General features: G+C 40.7%; 1 pseudogene across 1 annotated transcript in view; it reads left to right on the top strand.

The window, feature by feature from the left end:
- Positions 1-20723, top strand: part of LOC144056351 (calmodulin-binding transcription activator 1-like) — a 77902-nt pseudogene continuing 57179 nt past the window's right edge. The window contains exons 1-3 of the transcript XR_013295041.1: positions 1-132; positions 1888-1983; positions 12715-12818. The product of XR_013295041.1 is annotated as a calmodulin-binding transcription activator 1-like (transcript). The remainder of the gene's footprint in view (positions 133-1887; positions 1984-12714; positions 12819-20723) is intronic.

Below are 20723 nucleotides of genomic sequence, written 5' to 3'. Positions count from 1 at the left end.
CCCGCCCCTCCCCACACCGCTCCTACCACCACCACTAGGTCGAGTCGAGGAGGAGGAGGAGGAAGAGGAGGAGGAGGAGGAGGGATGAGGCGCGCGGCGGAGGGGAAATGGCTGCCGAAAACAAGCCGGAAGGTAAGACAGAAATATCGCTTTTAATTTGAGGTGGCACCGTGTCGCTATATGTGGCCTTCGGACGAGGCGACGACGGGACGCAGGGGGACCGACGAGGGAAGAGATAAGAGCCGGGCTTTCCCCTTTTCTTTTCGTCCGTCCGGAAAACACGGAGGCAGGCTGGCTTGGTGCTGAAGCAGCGACAGCATAAATAACCGAGACAGAGTTACTGTGTGCTGTCGGCGGTGCTGGGAGCAGTCGAGCCGAGTGCTTTCGAAGCGTTTTAACGCGGAAAAGGAATGAGGAGAGGATGAGAGTGGTTCACGCTGAAGGAATTCAGATGCTGCGCGCGTGCGCGTGCGTGTGTTTATGTGTCTCTCCTTAAAGTATAATAGACCGCTGGATTTCAAATTCCCGACACACACAACGCTCAGGAGCTCTCAGTGCTCCATGTTAGGCGTGTGCGCGCGCGTGCGTGTGTTTATGTTTATGTCCATGTGTGGTTCTACATGAGAATCTGGTTGCATTCAGGTGGAGGCGAGACAGGGGGTGTATGCGTAGTGTAGTATTTGTGTCAGTTTTAAGCAGTACTACTTGCTTCAAATTTTACTCCCTCCATTGAACTCTTGAGGTCATTATCACTCACAGCCACCATTTAATCCAGACTGTTATGCATTCGTTCATGCATTATTTAAGAGGCGGCAACGTTATCGCTATCTCGTCTCTTGGATTCATTAATTTATGTTTTATTCAGTGTGTTTGATTTGATTTGTTTATATACACCCCCCACCACCAACCTTGTCAATGTGTTCAATGATTGCTTTCGTTCAAAGCCAACAAACATGCTACGCATGAGAAACACAGTTCCGTTGCAGATTACATGGCAAAATGACATTGATACGCAAGTGTTGACTGGGTTATTATTCAACTATTAATTGGATAGGGTTGATAAATGACGCAGGCTCTCCACTAGGGAGCGATACTGACAGCTATTTCTCCAAGGGGGGCAATTTTTAGCAACAGAAATGCAGCGCCGTATATTTGTAAAGCCCATTTTGTGTCACAGAGCACTTAAAGCCTCTCTCACATACACAAATGCACACGTGCAAGCGAGCGTGCAGCGAGTAGCCGGAGGCAGGGGGAAGGTCGTGGGTTGAGAGTCCCATCGCGTGAAAATACTTGAACTGAAAGACGAGGCAGAAGGCCCATGGGCAGTTCAGCAGGCAGCGTACCACATAAATATAAAACCATCCCCCTTGCCCATAATGTCGAGATACGCACACTCGCACTGCACGCGGAAGGAAGCCTTTTGTCCGCTGCCCCTCAGTGTTACATATAGGGAGGATGTTACAATTTACGAGCCAAGCTGAATGAAAGCCAAATGAATCACGGCGGCGAGGGCAGGAGACAGCCGCCCTCTCCTTACCAATCCCGTGGCAGATGTGCACGGTGGGCATGTGAGCAGCATCCACCATATAGCTCGGAAGACCCTCTCCCTTTGCACTGGTTGGACTAGTTTGTATCATAGCAACAGTGGTCAGGGAAACAGAAATGATGAGGGTGAGGAGAAACTAAAGCAGGGTACAAGTTAGTCACACACGCACACACATGCAGATAGCATTTCCACTGTGGCCAATCGATCAGAGGATACAATTGATGCTCAGAAAAATGGATCATCGGCCCACGTTCATATCGGTTGCAGTTGGATTTGTGGGCTCAAGAGGAGGAATTAATGCCAAGAGCTTCTCCTAAATATGTCTTTGTCTCTTTTTGCAGGACTGAAGAAGATAAGAAATCCAGAGCGAATGGTCAGGATTGCAGTTGGTTACACGGGACACACCCCTCCCAAGAGTGATGACACTGACGCCAACAGTAAGAGACACACAAACAAACGCCGCACATGAATGTGTGTGTGTGTGCGCATTTAAGTGCCCAGCTCACATTTGTCTATAGCGCAGGGTAACTTTGGGAGTGAGTAGAAAAGCTTTCTGGCAGAATGATGTGATGCAGGAACTGAGGTCTTGCTCTGCAACAGATCTCACGCACACACACACACACACACACACACACACACATACACACACATACACACACACACACACACACACACACACACACACACAACAAACATACACTCTATCTCCATGTCTCGCTGCTGAGACGTCGTGATAATTCAGCACTGTAACTCGTCATGTTTATTCATGCATGCCAGTACAGTATTAGCGGGCACACACACACACACACACACACACACACACATTAAACTGCACACTACCATAGAAAGTCACAGTAAAGGCAAGGCTCATTTCAGCTATTAGTAGTTTATTGTCAAACCTAATCTGTACACATGGCATTATGTATCTGTAATCCTCAACGGGCCTGCTTAAAGTCAGCACTCAGGCAGGCTGAGTAGTCTTGGGTCGCTGCATGTGTGTGTGTGTGTGTGTGTGTGTGTGTGTGTGTGTGTGTGTGTGTGAGTGAGACGGTGGGCTGTATGCGCAGTGATCATTTTGATTGGTTATTGATAAAATACGACGTTGGACATGTGCGGGCCTACGTGCGTTATCAGTGGTGGACAGACTGGAGGAAGGGGAATAGATGTAAGGACAAACAGTCAGGCATGGCCGCACACACACACACACACCTACGCATGCTGCTGACACACGCAAATAGAAATAGAATAGGACAACGGTGGGGGACCTTATTTCTATCAGGGAGCATTTAATAGTAATTGTATGGAGGGGAAAAAAAATCAAACAAAAAATTATTGCTATGATGCATTTGTGGCTTAGCGTTCCAGTTCTTCTGAGTTTTTTTTGCTCAATGGCCATAGTTTCTCTACCACTGAAATAGAATAAGAGTTGGCGATTCAATAGGAAAGTAGTACGGTGGTTAAGTGGTTAGCACATCCGCCTTATGTTTCTGAGGTTTGGGCTAAGGATGCTCGATACCACTTTATTCAGACCAATGCCAGTACAAGTACTCAAGTCTTGACTAGTCACTGATACTGATACTCCTAGTACTTTTGCTATAATAAATTTCCCAACAAATAATGACGGATAATTTGAAAGAAAGACAGATAAATGCTCATAGAGCATTTTTCTTTAAAATTGCATGAAATGAATGGCAATTTTATTTGCAAGTACAGATACCTCGAAAAAATAATACCAACATCGATACTTGATATCGGTACTCGCCCAACCCTATTTAGGGGGTTTGAATCCTTGCCATTTAGCAGCTTTTTGTTTGTGCAATTTTCAATGCTTTTTTGTTGTTGTTAAAAAAAAAAAAACATGACAGTAATGTACAGGTTTTTGGAAATCTTTGAAGGTTTGAACATTGAGAATATTAAAACAAGAAAGAAATTTGAGAAAATGTTAATGCCCGTAATCGATTATCAAATTAACTATTTTAATAATCGAGTTATTGTTTGGAGATATTTAATTTTAATTTTAAAATTGTCCAAATCCTCTGATTTCAGCATATCAACGTTTCGTTGTTCACTGATTTTTGTAGTCCTTCATGAAAGAAGACTCTGTTTAATCAAAATAAGACATTTGCAAACATCTGTTTTTACTTTGGAGAACAATGACCGAACATAGCACAACATCAATTCCCCCCTTTTTTAATCACTATATGAATACTAATATAAGTGCAAAATAAACACCAATCACTGGTTAATAAACAGTAATCAGGGGGATTTGTTTTTTTTAATACACTTTAAAATTAATCCGATTAGTCGATTAATCAATTGAACAATCGATAGATTAATCGATTATAAAAATATTCGATAGTGACAGCACTATCAGGAATGTATTTATTTATATAAATCCATTTTATTTTTCATTAATTAGTAACTAGAAAATCAAAGAATCAAAAATTGCAACAAAAAAAATGTTAAGGAAAAATGCTTTAAAATGATCTGTCATTGTTTTTGGGGAAAATTTTATGTATCAAAAGTACAGGTGGTGTCGATACTTAGTATCAGTATTGGTGACTACTCAAGAGTTGAGTACTGATACTGGTATCGGTCTGAAAAAAAAAATCATTAAAATATATCATAAATGTGAAAAATAAAGTCGGCAACTTTCGGTTATTTTTTGGAACGTAACCCCAGAGATAAACGAGGGAACACTGTTTCCCCCCACATTCTAAATAAACATATTTTTGGTTAATTGAAGAACAGGGTGTACCCCGCCTCTTGCCAAAAGTCAGTAAGTATAGAGAATGGATGGCTGTTTGTTCAATAGAAATTGAGGCTTGCTATCCCTGTCTCCTATCTGTTCTGTAGTCCCAGTTGGAGGATTACCGGAGGAAAAGTTTATCAGCAGAATGATAAAATTAGCATGCACGCCCATCTCTCGTTCCCCCTCTCATCCCCTCATCTCCCTCTTTCTCTCTTCCCTGCATCCATCCTTCCCCCTACACCCTAACTCATCCCGTGCAGCGTCCCCCCCCCCCACCCCCGCCTTTCTTCTCTCTGCCCTCCTGCCCTCCCTCCCATCCCTCTAGCTGCTGCGCAATGAGCCTTTCTTTCTCTATGTCACATTAATTTTACCCCGAAAAAAGAGGGAGAGACTGTGTGTGTGTGTGTTGTGGGATGGAGGGGGGGGGCTGAAAATTTCCCCTGACGCATCCTAATATCAGAGGGGGGAAGCGTTAAGAGTTGCATTTGGAGCATCTCTCTTTACTGACGAGAGTTTTATAATTAACTGACAGCCTTCTCACAAGGGCATTGGCTTGTTTCTGTGTTAAATATGGAGATGGCAGTTTTATGAGGTAAAATATTCATTAGTCGCAGGCCTCACTTCTGTGTGATTTTGGTGTAAATCACAGCATTTGATCAGCTGCTACAGCAATGTTTCACTTTGGTCAACACTTTCTGGCAAGCAAGTGACTTAATACGCTATTCACTTCTCTTAGCATTCTAGACTTGTCCCTTTTTTGACTACTTTTCATTTGCGTGTTAGACTAAAATAACGCTATTACATTATTCATGTCCTTTATATGATACAATATATAAAGTTGAACGCAAGCTGTTCTGTGATGCTCGTTGACTTCCAGGTTGTCAAAACTAATTTCCCATAGGAAATAATGTAAAGTGAATTAATTTGTTCTAGGATCGAGCTATCGCCATTATGACATCTTTATAACCGTCGAGATATTTTTTTTTAAGTAACGTTTTAACATTCATACGTGTCATGCAAGAAGAGAGCACCGTGTAATACTGTACAACCAAATCAAACTAAAATAAATTAAAACTACTTAGCATTTTAAGACACCTGAGAGATATACTCAACAATCTACTCCCTTTTGGTTTTTATAATATAACAAAATTAGGCCGAAACTTATTCCACCATTAATTGTCCATTAACTTGTATGACTCAATTGAATTCCTTTTTATCTTTTTGAGAGGTGAAGTAAAAATAAGCACATGTGCCCACTATCTTATAGCTGGGGATTGCCTCTGTTCAGAATCAACCAATCACATTCAAACTTTGTTACAGCCAAAAATGCCGCCATTTAATGTGCCTCTTTTTATATCCACACAAAATTCAACTGTTCTATTTGGTTATTTCTGCCATTTTTTTTTTATTGTGTGCTAACACTTACTGCTATTTTAAACTGCTCATAGTTCTATTCAGCTTACTAAAGTTCCAAAACTGCTTAAAACATGATTATCTAACCACCCTGATTCAGAGTAGGGATGATATTCTTTTGGTGTTAAGCAGAGTTGTGTTTGTGCCAAACATACCTTTTTGAATTTTGATCAAAAATATTCATCCCTTTGTTTCATCGGGCCGTAACAAAATCGCCTATGCATGTTGACAAATGTGCTTGCTGTGCAGTAGACTAGACAAAATTGAGGGAATAATGAATTGTTCAAATTAAAAACCGTCATGCTAGAAATAAAGTAAAACATGTTAGAAAAAGCCTACTAGAATACAGTAAGTGGACTTAGAAGAGGCACTTTCAGTAGTGGCGGGTGTGCTGACTGATGATTTAACATGAGTTTGAATGTGATCCGTTAATTCTGAACGGTCATATCCCACTTATGAGGTGCAACACATAATTTCAATCATTTAGTTTTACTCCCCTTAGAGCTGTGCAATTAATCAGAACTGAATTACACTGCACGATTACACAATTAGCCAAATCCTAAATAGTTTTTATTTTTTATTTTTTTACTAACACCAATTTTGAGTTGTTTTGAAGCATGCACACACGAGTTCCTCCCCCCTGCAAGCCATATCGCACATTACGCTGGCTGTACTCTTACTCCAAATCTTTGCTAACAGACCTGAAAATGGCGAAAAACCCGTCACAGGAACGACTCGAAAAGAAGCAAGTCCAGTCGAAAACGCTTATTTGGGAAAAAATTGGATTTGCCGTGGAAGAGGAAGAGCAGGGACGTATAAAGTGCAAGAAGTGTTTCGTAGTGTGTCTGCACCCACCGGCAACGATCTTTTTAACCATCTTAAGTATTTAATCACTTTTGCCAACAATCTTAAAATAGTATTAATTTTACAATGTCTTACACTATATTGAGCATACTTCAAAATTTGCACTTGAGAGATCTATTGAAATTGTTTTTTTTTTTAAATGTTACAACAATTCTTTGGCAATTTATACGTTTATAACAAGTAAACAAGTATAAGAAAATGATACTTTTTTGAATTTTAAAATACATTTTTTTTATAGATTTAGTTTGTTCTAAATGGAACTTACGTAATTATAGTGTTTCAAAGAATTTTATTTGTCTTAATATTTTTTACATTTTCTTGTTTTTTAACCCAAAAAATTAATGATCATTTGAATAATCGTGATTTCAGTTGTTACCAAATTAATCAGGATTTTTTTTTTCATTATTAACCCCTCCATTTGAAAATCTTTTTTTTTTTTCTAATTGAGTTGTACAAGTTATAGATCAAATTAATGGCATAAAATGCTTTGAAATGATTTGTCTTTGTCTCATTTCTTCACAAAAACCTGCCATTCGATTAGGGGTGTGTATACTTTTTATATTCACTATATGGATGTGGACAGGGGGTTGCAATATTGTCACCTAGTGGCACTAAGAATTGATACTAAATGAATTGTTTTGCTGATAATTTACTGCTCAGCCAGAACATTTCCTATGTGGCGGTAAATTTCATTTGTGGTTATACCATTTTGTGGTGGCATCACAAAAAAACGCGAAAGCAAAACAAGCACAAGATTTGCTGACGTTTTTGCGTGATGTAATCCATGATGACGGTTTGAACTTCAAGATATTTTTGCGGAACCTTTTTGGTTTATCTCCAAACAACATGATATTTCTATATTTAGAAGCCTGTTCATAGCGTCCTGGGACAGACAATTTCCCTGGGTAGCCAAAAACTTCAGAGAACTAAAGTTTTTTTTTCTTGCCACATGTCCCACCATAGTACAGCTCCACTGAGGATCATTTGGAACAGATGGAAGGCGATTACCCACAGTACCCGGGCTGAATATTTTCAAACAGGGATGCATTGTGAGAAATAACACAACTCTTTAGGGTGTTAAAGCTCATCTGTAACGTTGGCCCTCTGTTGAGAAGGGAGAAGTATCAGGAGGATGGGTTAATATGGCGATCGTGTCCATGAAGGTGCGCTTTGAAAGGGATTTCAGCACCAAGGTCACCGGTGGAGGGGGGGGGGGGGAATGGCTGTGGGACAAATACTGTGATGTGTGTGCCTTGATTGGCAAGCACCGTGTGTGTTTGCATGCGTGCGCGCGTGGGTGTGTTTGTGTGCAGAATGGCTTTGTTTGATGTGGTGGTTCTGGTACATTTCAAAGGCAAGGCTCTGATGAGAATTCTTCAGAACAGCAGGGGGAGGGGAGTGGGGGGGGGGGGGGTGTTATAGCCAGGAGAGGTGGGGTTTAAACGCTGATTGGCATTCATGGCAGAGAGGCTGGAGCGCTGCTAAAAAAGAAATTAGGCTTTAACTAAGCTGCACCATTCAGCTGTTTAACTAAGCTGCGGCACCGTTCAGCTGTTTGAAATTCTGTCTTCTCAGGCCTTCTATTAATAAATGCATAATTGATTAGGGGCAGCATACGTGCTTGAACACACTTCCTCCCAACACCAACGCACATACGAGACAAGACCTCCCTCCTGTCCGAGAGCAGCACTTACAACATCTTCCTGTGCGTCTTTGTGTTGCTCCACCTCTTGTCCTTGCAAAAATTGCGCCTGTGTAAATATTTCTCTCCCCTGCTAAGTTTCTTTTCTGCTTCTCATTGGCACCCTCTGCTCTGACCCTCCCTCCCCTTCTCCTCTGTTCTGTCGTCTGCCCTCAGGTAGACTATATAATTCCTATCTTCCCAGGGGAGTCATGAATGGACGCCCTCCACTCAAATGCTTATCAATAACCTTTGAGTGCACGCTCTCTTTGATTCCAAGCAGCGTATCTGTTGGGTACACGCTCACAAATGGACACAGATACACTTGCGCATAGACAGGGGCTCTATCTTTGAGAGGACATTTTGAAGTGGCCAAGTGATATTTTTCTGATGCGCCGAGGGATTTTTTTTTCTTTTTTTTTTGTCCTTCGTCTTCTCACTATTTCATTGCACCTCTGTTTTGACAACCTGCCCTTTGCAGCGGAGGGTTTGGTGTCAACATCGACTATGATTAGTGGTTGTGCGCTTATGGATCTCCCAAAAAGGGCAACAAATAACTTATATTGATATTTTTTGCTCGTCATCTCACAGCAAGAAGGTTCTGGGTTTGATGTTGCTCCCGCTTACTCCCACAGTCCTTCATGACCCATCCCCAGAAAACAATCAAAATAGATGGATGGGTAGATATACAGGAAACTTTTCTAAGATTGTTCCACTTTAAAAATAAATCTTCTCTGCTGCTATCAATATATGATTTATTACATCAATCGATGCCATGAACAACACACTAAAAAATTGTAACTGATCAGCACTTATTGGCTTGATGGTGATCAAGACTTTTTGGTTAAAACTAGGGATGGGGGAATCACGATATCAGGCACATAGTACATTCTGTAGAGTAAATTTGACTCTATTTAGAGTGGAACCAAATAGTCTCAGTTTTAGAGTAATATTGACACTTGGAAGAGAGTAAAATATAGAATTGAAATTTTTTTAATTCACTCAAGGGTTGAGGAACAAACTCACAACCTTCAGCTTGGGAAAAAGCGGATCTACTACCTGAGCCACGCAGGTCATGCTGTGTGTTAGTATATCACTCATGTCAGCTGAAATCTTCCTAACTCCGAGAGCCCAAAACCATCGAAGATAAGATAACAGTAGGAGGGGCATAGCTCAGGTGGTAGTGTGGCAGTCTCCCAAGCTGAAGGTTGTAAGTTTGTTCCTCAACCCTTGAGTGACTTTTATTTTTATTCCCCCCCCCCCCCCCCCCCATTTCTTTATTTTACTCTCTTCCAAGTGTAAATATGAGCCTACTCTAAAACTGAGTCTATTTGGTCCCACTCTAGAGTAAAATTGACTCAGAATTTACTTATCGTGCCAATACCATGTCTTATTTCAAGGTATCGGGTACTCACAACAGTGGCTGATATCAGTGTCGGCCTATGATAAGGCTCAGATGTCTGACAGATGCCCATTAGAAGTTTAATTATTTATTTTTAAAACATTTTGCTGTGTGTTTTATATAAAATGTGCATTTCATGAAAATATTTTAAAAAAGCACTTTTAAGGAAAAAATTCAATATTGGTATATATAGGTCTTATCTATGTATTAAGAAAAATGTAGGTATTAAAAGTACAAGTAGTACCGGTTCTTCTTGGTATCAGTAACGTGACAACTCAAGAGTTGAGTACTCATATGGGGTATCGGTCTGGAAAATAGTAGTATCGAACATCCCTAATTAGAATAACTTACAAAGTGGGTAACGGTGTTTCCCACACCATGTTAATACTTGGGCGGGCCTCCCAAGTAAATTGGCCACCGCCCAAGAAGTTTTCCAGAAAATCTATTAAAAATATATTTAAAGAGAAAAAAAAAGTGTTGCGACAGGATATACTGCATGTAACGTTAGTTTGCCGTCACTCACTTGGACTGAGAACCACCTCCCGTCCAACACCCTCCCATCCCCCCCCGCCGGAATCCACCCACCCTAGTCCATTTCAAATCTGTGGGAAACACTGCACCGTTACCGTTACTCTTACACAGTTCTCTAAATTTTTGTCCTGTTGAGTTTACAAGAGCAGGTTGTTTTAATGCAGATATAAAACTTCCCTCTTGTAAAAAAGGTTTTTGTAATGTAAATAAAAATAGACTGAAATAAAGCACCAATGGGTTTTATTACAGTGTTTAGTCTTCTTTGAAAATGAGTCTGTCCGCATGGAACAGCTTGACTAGGCAATATTTGCCCGAATGTGCTTCAAAGTGGTTGAATTTGCAAGGGCCTCTCTTGTACACAACCCTCAGCCAACATTTTTTTCCAAATGGATTTAGGTCAATGCTCAGGGTGAATTTTAAAGTATCCTTAAGGTAATGGCATGCTGAAAGATCCAATTCTTCTTCACCTCTCTGTCAGGCGTTTTGTGCCTCCTTCGTGGCATTTGGGAGTGTTTACTTGCATAATACTTAGGAAACTGGCATCTCTTCTGCTTCCCAAACTTCGGCCTGATGCTTTAATTATTATTGCCACTTATTGTTTTGATAGACACATTGTACTGAGGTGGCCTGGACATCAGATCTTGTACATCTTTTGAGGTATATTTATCTATCTAAATAATGGGTCAAATTTTAAATTGTACAACCCTTGCGTGTTTGGAGGTTCCACTGCATTATCCATTCCACTGTGAGTAGAATTGACTCACAATAGATTGCCGTGCCCATATTCACTTTTAAGAATATATTTTGGACAGTCAAGAGAACATTTGGCACAGCGCCAGGACACAGTGTGCTGCAATATGGCGATTAAGCCAATGCAAGGTTTTGGGGGTGATGTCAATACTTGACTAGTGCCTTTTAGGTGTTTATTTATGGGGGTTGTCATCATCATCATCGTCACCATTAAATGTAACTGATTTCATTTCACTAGAAGAGTCTAATTTGTTCGCTGATTCCCTTAGAAGACAATCACAAAGTCTCCCCTCATGACCCAAAATATACTGTAAAGCAGTGTTGCTATAAAAGAGAGTGAGAGACACTCATGCAATTGTACGCAATTGTTTCCAACCAAATGAACTCATAATGTATGATAATGGCATTCCTCTGGAACCAAATCTGTATCGGTGTGGGCCTGGGATTTTATGTGTATAGCTCCATTTAGAGTCCAAAGTGAAGTATTCTGCCACTCCCTATGTGCATTTTTATGCTTGGACTTGGTACCATGCCCATACAATTAGCAATACATCAATAAACGTCTAAATGAAAACTAAAATGGTGGACATTCTAGTGTGCACTGCAAGATGTGTGCGTTCTCCTACAGTGTTATAAGGTTTCATAGGATTAACCCAAAGTTTATCCTCCTCAGAGATATTTTGTCTTCATTGATTCTAGCTAACCTTTTGTAATTTGTCTTTCTCATAAATAAAATAAAAAGATTTTCGAGTATTATAATGGATTAACTTCTTTTAGCAAAATCAGCTTGTTATGTCCTTCAGATTCTTGAACAAATGATTATGCTGAAAAATTACTTAACGCTATTATTCAGAAAGAGTTGGCTGTTATTTTATGCAACCTAACACTAATCTGCAATATTAACTTTCCTTGAATAGATCAAAATAAAATGTATTTTAAGCAACTTTCAAGGATGTCTGCATATTTTTGGTTTTTGGTTCTCCTTTTTAAATACAAATCCTGACGACTCGTCTCATATTCCAACAACATGCAGGGAGGAATGGGTGGACAGACCTTTCTACTATAACAAATACATTTCTGTAGACCGAGGGGAGAGGTTGGGGGGAGGGGGGTTTACTGTGTCAATTTTTTTAGGTATAGGATCCTTGTTTTCTTAAAAAATATGAATTTCTTACTACAGTCTTACTATAGCTAGTCAGTGGAACTTTGCTTAGCTGGGGGGTAAGCCGTTGAGAAAAAACGACTTGCAAATTTTTTTTTTTGCTGCTAATTTGGAATTAGAGTTCCAATTTTAATCTTAATTATCATAAAAATCAAATGGTATTTTTTTTCTTCAAATTGTTCCCCAGTGTTATTCGTTTAGCTTATTTTGAGCATTGAACAAAGTCAAAAATAAATAAATTAAAGGTACAAGTAAAATGGTAAAAAAAAAATCACAAAAATCCAGTTCCATCATTTACTACCTTTTTACTGTATACCACAACGAAAAGGACTCTAAATTGTCCATAGGTGTGACTAACTTGCGACTTAACGACGACAAAAAAGGGATGGATGGATAGATAGATGTTGACAATGTGCAGCTGTCAGAGAAACATGTTGGCATCGATAAACAGAAATGATATGCTTTGAAGCAAACACATCCAGCGGATCGAACACTTTGAAAGCCAGTTTACATTCTCCTCCCTTCAGACATCTGAAATGTTGTGCATTTGTCTTCTCTTGTAATTCTTAACCATTCATTACTTTCCTTTCATCCTGCTCTCCCCTCGCTACAGGTGAGCCAGGCCAGTTGAAAATCTACCTTCCTAAGAAGCTACTAGAGTGTCTGCCCAAATGTTCCTCTCTGCCCAAAGAGCGCCATCGTTGGAACACTAACGAGGTGAGAATGTGACACACTCGAGAGGGAAATATGCGTGACAGTGAGATGAACTCAGTGTTTTGGCTGGTGACTCATTTGTGGCTGAATTCACCATGAGGGCTGGATGAAGGGGAGGTAAACAAACATGAGGGTAGTTTTTCCATTATATAAACCTAAAACTGTGACACGAGGGAAGAAAATAAACACACAAACCCAAGCTCAGCACTAAAATGGCACTGATTTTGGCATATGATGTAGCTGTGTAATCCCAACAGGGTTGAGCCATACTGTACATAGAACACAGAGGCTTTTGAGTATGACTCTTAATTCCACTTGCACATTACCTGCTCGGCTTGGCATGGCTCTACTCACTGTTGATGATTTTCCATTGACAAAACCAGGTGGTATTTTTAGCAGCACTAATTGGTCCAGATCATTCTCAAAGTGTTGTATGCTCCCTCTACTGGAACGTGAAGAGTCACTGAATTACATGTTTAAACTGCATAATGTTACAGTGGCTTAAATGTGTGTGTGTGTGTGTGTGTGTGTGTGTGTGTGTGTGTGTGTGTGTTGTTGTTTGTTTTTGTTTTGTTTTTAACCAGCACAAGACATTTTTTATTTACCTTTCAAGTACAATACATTTGCATTCAATGTTTATTTTCAAACATTTATTTAGAGACACTTTTTGTTTACCTTTTTTTGCCACATCAAATGTTCTTGGAATTTTAGTTAAATCATTATTTTAAGTACTGTGTTTTTTATTTTTAGATAATTTCAGTAGGCTACAGAGTCAAAACTCAAAATGGAAAATGTTAGTCGTTTACTATGATATTAAATATACTTTGTAGGTATAAAACACAGACTTCATGCCTCTATTTTAATGTTGGTCTTGATAATGGTACTTGGAGAGCCACGTATTTTTAGTGGATACTGGAGGCTCTATTTTTGCTCAGCGTTGAAACTGGCACATCTTCATTTTTGTGCCAGGGAAAGTCTAGTTTACCATGTTTGGGCATCGCACAGATCGTGCTGTGCTTTTCTGGGCATTACGGCAGAAAAAGAGGTTTTGCAATTACACGCGGTACACCTGACAATTTGGTGAGAAATAAAGCAGGCTAGAATTTAGACCGTATAAAAGCAGGTCTAAGTTGTGGCGCAGGTGGTCTAATGCGATTTTGGTGGATTTGATCAAAAATAAGGCAGACAGATTCTGAAAAATAGGGAACTTGGTGTCAAATGTTTGAGAACCACAACCAAAACAACATGTGTTATGTTTCTCCAGGTACTATGGCTTCTTGCCACATTTCAAATACATGCATATTAGTGAGTGTGTGAACGTGAATTTTGTCTATATGTGCCCTTCGATTGGCTGGTAACCAGTCCAGGGTGTACCCTGCCCCTCACCCAAAGTCAGCTTGGCTAGGCTCCAACTCATCTGTGACCCTAATGAGGACAAGCGCTATAGAAAATGGATGGATGGCTGCTAATGTTGGCCCACCCTGTCACTGTGCCAGGTGTGATACTCCACACTCACCACTTTGTTGCAGCGGACAGTTTTCTTGCCACTCTCATCCTGTGCTTGAATGATTTTTGTCTTCCCACCTACATGCCGTGAAGTAAACATAGAATACCCTGGTTCTCTTTCGTTGACGTTAGTGTGTCTCGTTCTGACTCCAACCTCCCCAAACCGAGACGTGTAGAGCTGAGCCAAGATGAGCAGCGCCAATTTTCATCCATGGCTTTTTTATCCTGCAGATAGAATGAACCATGGGTCAGTAGAAGAAAAAAAACGTTATCTCAACATTGTTACTAGGCAACCAATAGACGCTGTTAAGCGCATTCTATTTTGGGCCCCTTTTTTTTGCCTTGTGTGTAAACGGTGGCATAGATACTGTGTGTATTGCTGCCGACAAAACAAAAGGAAGACTGAACACTAAAAAGCTCTGTGTGATGACTAAACAACAAAAGCAGTGACCAGGCACCTTGACGATTCGATCATCATGAGTTTTTTTTTTCACACCTCATTAGTCAGCTACAAATGTGTGAATTCTTAGTAGAGTAAACAGGACAGCGCTCCCCCAGATCCTGTATCAGTGAAAAATGCCGATACTCATGTAAGTCAGTTAACTGTCGGACCAAATTTTCAGCCAGCGTACCAAACTAGATTTGGGGGTTTTCTCAATAAGCCCAAAACTTCTTCTCTACATTATGTCATGCAACATTTCTTAATGATGCATTTATTCAAATGAAGATGTTTGGATGTTGGACAAGTAGAGCATTCCATTTTCCTCGAATAAAGCATGATTAATCAACATACTTAATAATTTGTTAATCAATCAACTACTTTTATCATACCTTGTCTACTGAAAGGAAGAAGTAGGGTAAAAGTCTGGCTAAAAGGAAATCTCATATGCAGCTCTAATGGGTTGTCCAATTATAGAACATGGGGTGGCTTTATACCAGAAAACTTTTTTGCTTCCTGTGCCACTTCTCTTATGCAACTTTCACTAGAATGACTGGGGCGCCTTCTCTGATGCTAATTCCAGTTCTCATTATGCATCCATGGATTCCATCAGCGTTTGAAATTTACACCAGGGGGCAATAATATACTCGACTTAATATACACAAATATCAAGAACGCCTACAGAGCCATTTCCCTACCCCACATGGGCAAGCCTGACCACCTATACTGTTCTCCTAATAATAAAGTTTTGTTCTAAGTTTTGCTCTTTTAATAAGTGCCGTGTACGTTACACCTGACATCACCATTTAATACAATCTTAAAATGCATTTTGCGACAGAATGTAGCTGTTAGCTAAGGAAAGTGTCTAATGCAGTGATTCTTAACCTTGTTGTAGCTTCTGAACCATTTTCCTATGCACATTCATCGAATCCTTCTTTAATGAAAAATACCCCCCCCAGGTATAGGGTATACTGGTGAACACAATGAACAGGGAGAGTTGCCTTTTCATAAACTCTGGCTCTCTTCACCTTGAATTCAGAAAGTGTTGTACAATAAAAACAGCAGAGGCCTCAGAATTAAACCCTGTGGAACACCATCCGTCCCATTATACATGCAAATTCATATTGCACATTGTCGTCTGACCACTTTCTTGTTTTGCGCAACATAGTTAGTATGAAGAGATTACAATAATAAAGAAATCACGCGACGTACCATCACAATAGCCACAAGTCGACTACTGAGTGCGCCGCCAAATTCCCTGCAGCACAAATGGCCAATGATGGCCAAGCAGAGTGGTTCATCACAAAGTGGGTTATGTGTCTTGACCCCTGAGACTCACTCACCCTGGGGTTTGATCGAACCCATGTTAATAATCACCGATTCAGAAAAGTGCATTTTGCGACAGATGTTAGCTGTTAGCAAGGAAAGTGTAGCTGAAACGGATATCATGTATCACCAGTAGTTCTTGTGTATGCATTGCACTGCTCGACACTGGCAGTTTGCGACATACGTAGCGATGCGGTTGGCCTCTGTCGGGACATTTTCTCTATGTGCCGGCTGAGCACTCCATTATGGATGAGTGTTTGTGTGTTTGTGTTATTGATTACCAAGTCCAGCATTATTATGCAATGCAAAGCTGATTTAGCTTGTGGTTTTTCTCTGAGGAAAGTCATTACATTTCTCATGCAATCCATCTCAATGAAGGTCATACTGTGAGTTAAGCAACAACGCCGAATGAACAGTGGTCTCACGTGAACAGGCTGTGCGTGTGGGTTTGTGTGTGCGTGTGTGTTTGAGCAACCACATGAGCACTACTGGTTAGTTAAGGCAGCTCCAACCAGAGCATCCTCTCCCATTTATACCCAACTCACAATTGAGTCCTCTTCGTTAGGAGCCTGACATTTTTGGGAATACTCGTGGGACAGAAGCTAATTACAAAATTCCTCTTGTGACTGGGCCACGTCAGGAAAAATGTCAGCAAGACGAGGCAGGTTTGGAATCATAACAATGAGGGCCGTTCTTATTTAAATGCAATGATATTAATAAACACTTCGCAATGCCGGGCATTGTGTTATTATTGACATTCAGTTATTTTTCTGCTCTAGTAACTGGTTGCAAGCAGCCAATGGGGTAGTGTATGACGTATTTGGATTGATGACACATGGTGCTGTGCCAACATGATGGCCATATGGTGGGAATAAAAGCTGTGCAGCACAACACAAAGTAATCGAAGACAAGGCTGGTGATAACATCACATCAAAACAATTGCATTGCCTGAAGGTGGTGGAATTATTCTGTCATGGGATTGGAACGAGACAGGTGTATTTTTGAGGAAGTCGGTTGTGTACAGCAGAGAATTTACACTCCTGCGTCACCCTCTTCTCTATCAACATCTCTCATTGCCTCTCCTTCTGCTCTCTCTCTCTTTCTGCTGAGGAGGCACAGGCTCAGTTCAGGGGGAGGTTCGGTGTCCCTCAGTGAATTCCTTCAAAGCTCTTCTTCCAACCAGGCAAAGTTTGCTGCATATTTAAAGACACCATTGTGTCTTCTGCTTCTCGTGCTTGGTGCTTTCATTGGGCTAGCTGTACGAGCTACGATTGCTCTTGATGTATGCACTGTTGTGAGTGTTTCAGCATGTGTTCACCTCACCTGTGCACAGCTCTGGATGATTGAGCCGAGATTATGTTGTATCTACTGCAACAAAAACAGATTTGCTAGAACTAACATAACATCTGCATCATCTACAACACCAGGCACTCCAGCACAGTCTAAGCATTAGATTGTAAAGGATTGCCAATGAGACGCTTTTCTGGCTTACCAAAGATAACAGTGTTCAGTTTTGATTGACAGCCAGTCAAAAATCTATTAATTCATTCAACATTATTTATTGTTGCATAATATTTATATCCGATTTTACAGGATGTATTGTCATTGATGGTGTAGGGTTCAGTTCCCAATCCATGGATTCCATCAGCATTTGAAATTTACACCAGGGGGCAATAATATACTCGACTTAATACTGTATACACAAATATCAAGAACGCCTACAGAGCCATTTCCCTACCCCACATGGGCAAGCCTAACCACCTATACTGTTCTCCTAATAATAAAGTTTTGTTCTAAGTTTTGCTCTTTTAATAAGTGCCGTGTACGTTACACCTGACATCACCATTTAATACAATCTTAAAATGCATTTTGCGACAGAATGTAGTTGTTAGCTAAGGAAAGTGTCTAATGCAGTGATTCTTAACCTTGTTGTAGCTTCTGAACCATTTTCCTATGCACATTCATCGAATCCTTCTTTAATGAAAAATACTCCCCCCCCCCCCCCCCCCACACACACACACACACTCAAGGTATAGGGTATACTGGTGAACTAAATGAACAGGGAGAGTTGCCTTTTCATAAACTCTGGCTCTCTTCACCTTGAATTCAGAAAGTGTTGTACAATAAAAACAGCAGAGGCCTCAAAATTAAACCCTGTGGAACACCATCCGTCCCATTATACATCAAATTGATGGTGTAGGGTTCAGTTCCCACTCAGTGATGTGGTGAATGTGAATGGTCTCTGACTGACTGGTTAGTGGCTACTACTCCATTGTGTAGTTTGCCTTTTGCCCTGCAGCCAGTTGGAATAGGCTCCAGCTCACCTTTGAGCGTCCAGGATAACCGTGGACTTCTAATAAATGGATGGATAGAGTTCACAGGAGAGCATGATGGTGGTCTAGTGGTGAGCACATCTGCATCACAGTGGATAGGTTTAAATCTCAGCTCAGGCTGCGTCAAGTTTGCATGTTCTCCCGGGGTTGGGGATTTTTTTTTCCAGGTACTCCAGCTTCCAGCAGACATGTTGGGTTAAGACTCGAAATCAGGGGTACTCAAAATGCAAATCTTAAAGGGTCACTAATTTTACTCAATGTGTGAAATGGCTATTTATTGACATACGATAATACTGAAACAAAAATGTCCTTTGCATTGAAAACAGCAACAAAAAATATCACCAAAAATAAATGTCATCTTCATTTTGACATTAAAATAAATACTTGAATAATTAAAATTGCAATAAAATAAAACATGCATGACCCCTGTCACGAATCCTAAGTAAATATAAATGGATTGGGTCAAAAGAACACTTTTCATTTTGAATATTAACACAAAGAACGTAGTGAAAATGCATATCTTGCCTGTTATTCAGGGACTTCACATGTCAAGTGCGTGCCAGTATTTTTTATTTTTTTTAAGCGAACTTGGAACATGTCATTTTCGTGCAATCTAGGCTCCTATCGCTGGCAAAATGTCAATGTGTGAACTTCTCCAAAAGCGAAAAAGAAATTTAAAAATTGCACTCGCAGCAGCCAACTCTGAGTGACCCAGTAACAGTCTGTGTAGTGGAGATATTCTCTTCTGTTGCTAGTTCAGGTAAGTGGGGTTGTCATCGCATCCGTGTGTCGGCCAGAACACCACTTGAGGGCAGACTTAGAGAAAATAAGGTAATATATTCGCACAGACAGATATGTGTGTTTTTCTGCGGTTCTTAGAATAAATTTTTTCTCTCTTTGTGTATGTGTTTTCTAAGGGAAAAAGTATAACCAAACAGATTGGTGAACCCAAATATCGGAAGTATCAGCATAGTTTTGGTCTCTTTTCAAGTTAGCAAAATTGACACTACAGTATATGACATTCTGTATCTGCTGATGTTCTGAAAGACAAAACACACCACATCAGTTGGCGGATTGCAGTTGACTTAGCGATCGGTGCACGATAACTTTCACTCATTAAAATCATATTTTAAAACTTTAATAACGCGTTCTGCTGCAATTTGTAATGACTAAAGCTAGCAAGGCGCTGACAGTATATTTGCGTGTATGCACATGCTAATTAGTGAGTCGCATCCTCCACTTACACAAGTCATGTGAACTGGATTGCTTGAATGACAAATATACAAATGAACACAAAGTTGATAAATGGGGCACCTACATGAACATAACTGTCCCTAAAAAAGAATGTATTGGGCCTTTTCTACAGGCTGTTGTGTATCATTTGCATGGAGAAAAGTCCACTTATATGCATGCTGACCAAATTAAATCACAGTAGAGGAAAAACAGCCCAGGTGCCACGATTAGCTGACTGGTGGGCCTGTGCTCAAAATTATCTGTAAGTATGAACAGGAGTTTGAATCATTTGTCTCTAAGTGCCCTGTGATTGATCGGCAACTAATCCAGGGTTTACCCCTCCCGCCCAAAGTCAGCATGGATACGCTTCAGGTCACCCGCAGCTTGAGACGAAGGAAGAAAAGCGTCATTACAAATGAATGGATGGATTTTGCAGGTGTACCTAATAAAGTGGCCACCGAGTGTGTCCCGCATGAGTCTTGACCGAGCCAACAACAAATCATCCCGAACAGATGCTGCTCGTGAGGTTTGGTGATGCATTGTGTAAAAATTGTGCACATTACCAATGCGGCGTATGTATGCCGATGCAGCATAGAAGATGATTTGTATGGTATGTCATCACCTACTGTTTTGGTGGAAATCTACATGTTCTTTATTAATGACTCCACAGTGGAGTGGAATATGATTTCCCCGGTTCCTGCGTGAGCACGTGTGTGTAAGAAAAAGAGATTACCAATCGGATCTCATGCCTCTGATATCGCTGCGCCCGAGTCATGCAATCACCCGATATGTCCTTATTCTCACCTTTTCCTTGGCGTGCGTACGCTTCACAAAGTGTCTGAGGTATCTGTGCGCGCGCGCGCATTTGTTTCTTTGCGCGATGCCATATGATCCTCTGATCTCTGTTTTGTCACGCATGGCTCCCCCCTGACACCTTGGCCTCCCACAAGCACTGAGCTGAAACCCACGTTCATTTTGACTCCGTCCACTCCTCCTTCTGCTCTCTGTCCTCTCCCTCTCCTCCTTCTCTTCCCTCCCTCCCTCTCTCTCTTTTGTGTATCTACTGATGTG

The sequence above is a fragment of the Vanacampus margaritifer genome, chromosome 8, assembly GCF_051991255.1.
Source record: "Vanacampus margaritifer isolate UIUO_Vmar chromosome 8, RoL_Vmar_1.0, whole genome shotgun sequence".
Classification (NCBI taxonomy): Eukaryota; Metazoa; Chordata; class Actinopteri; order Syngnathiformes; family Syngnathidae; genus Vanacampus; species Vanacampus margaritifer.
This window is presented reverse-complemented; position numbering and strand designations above follow the sequence as displayed.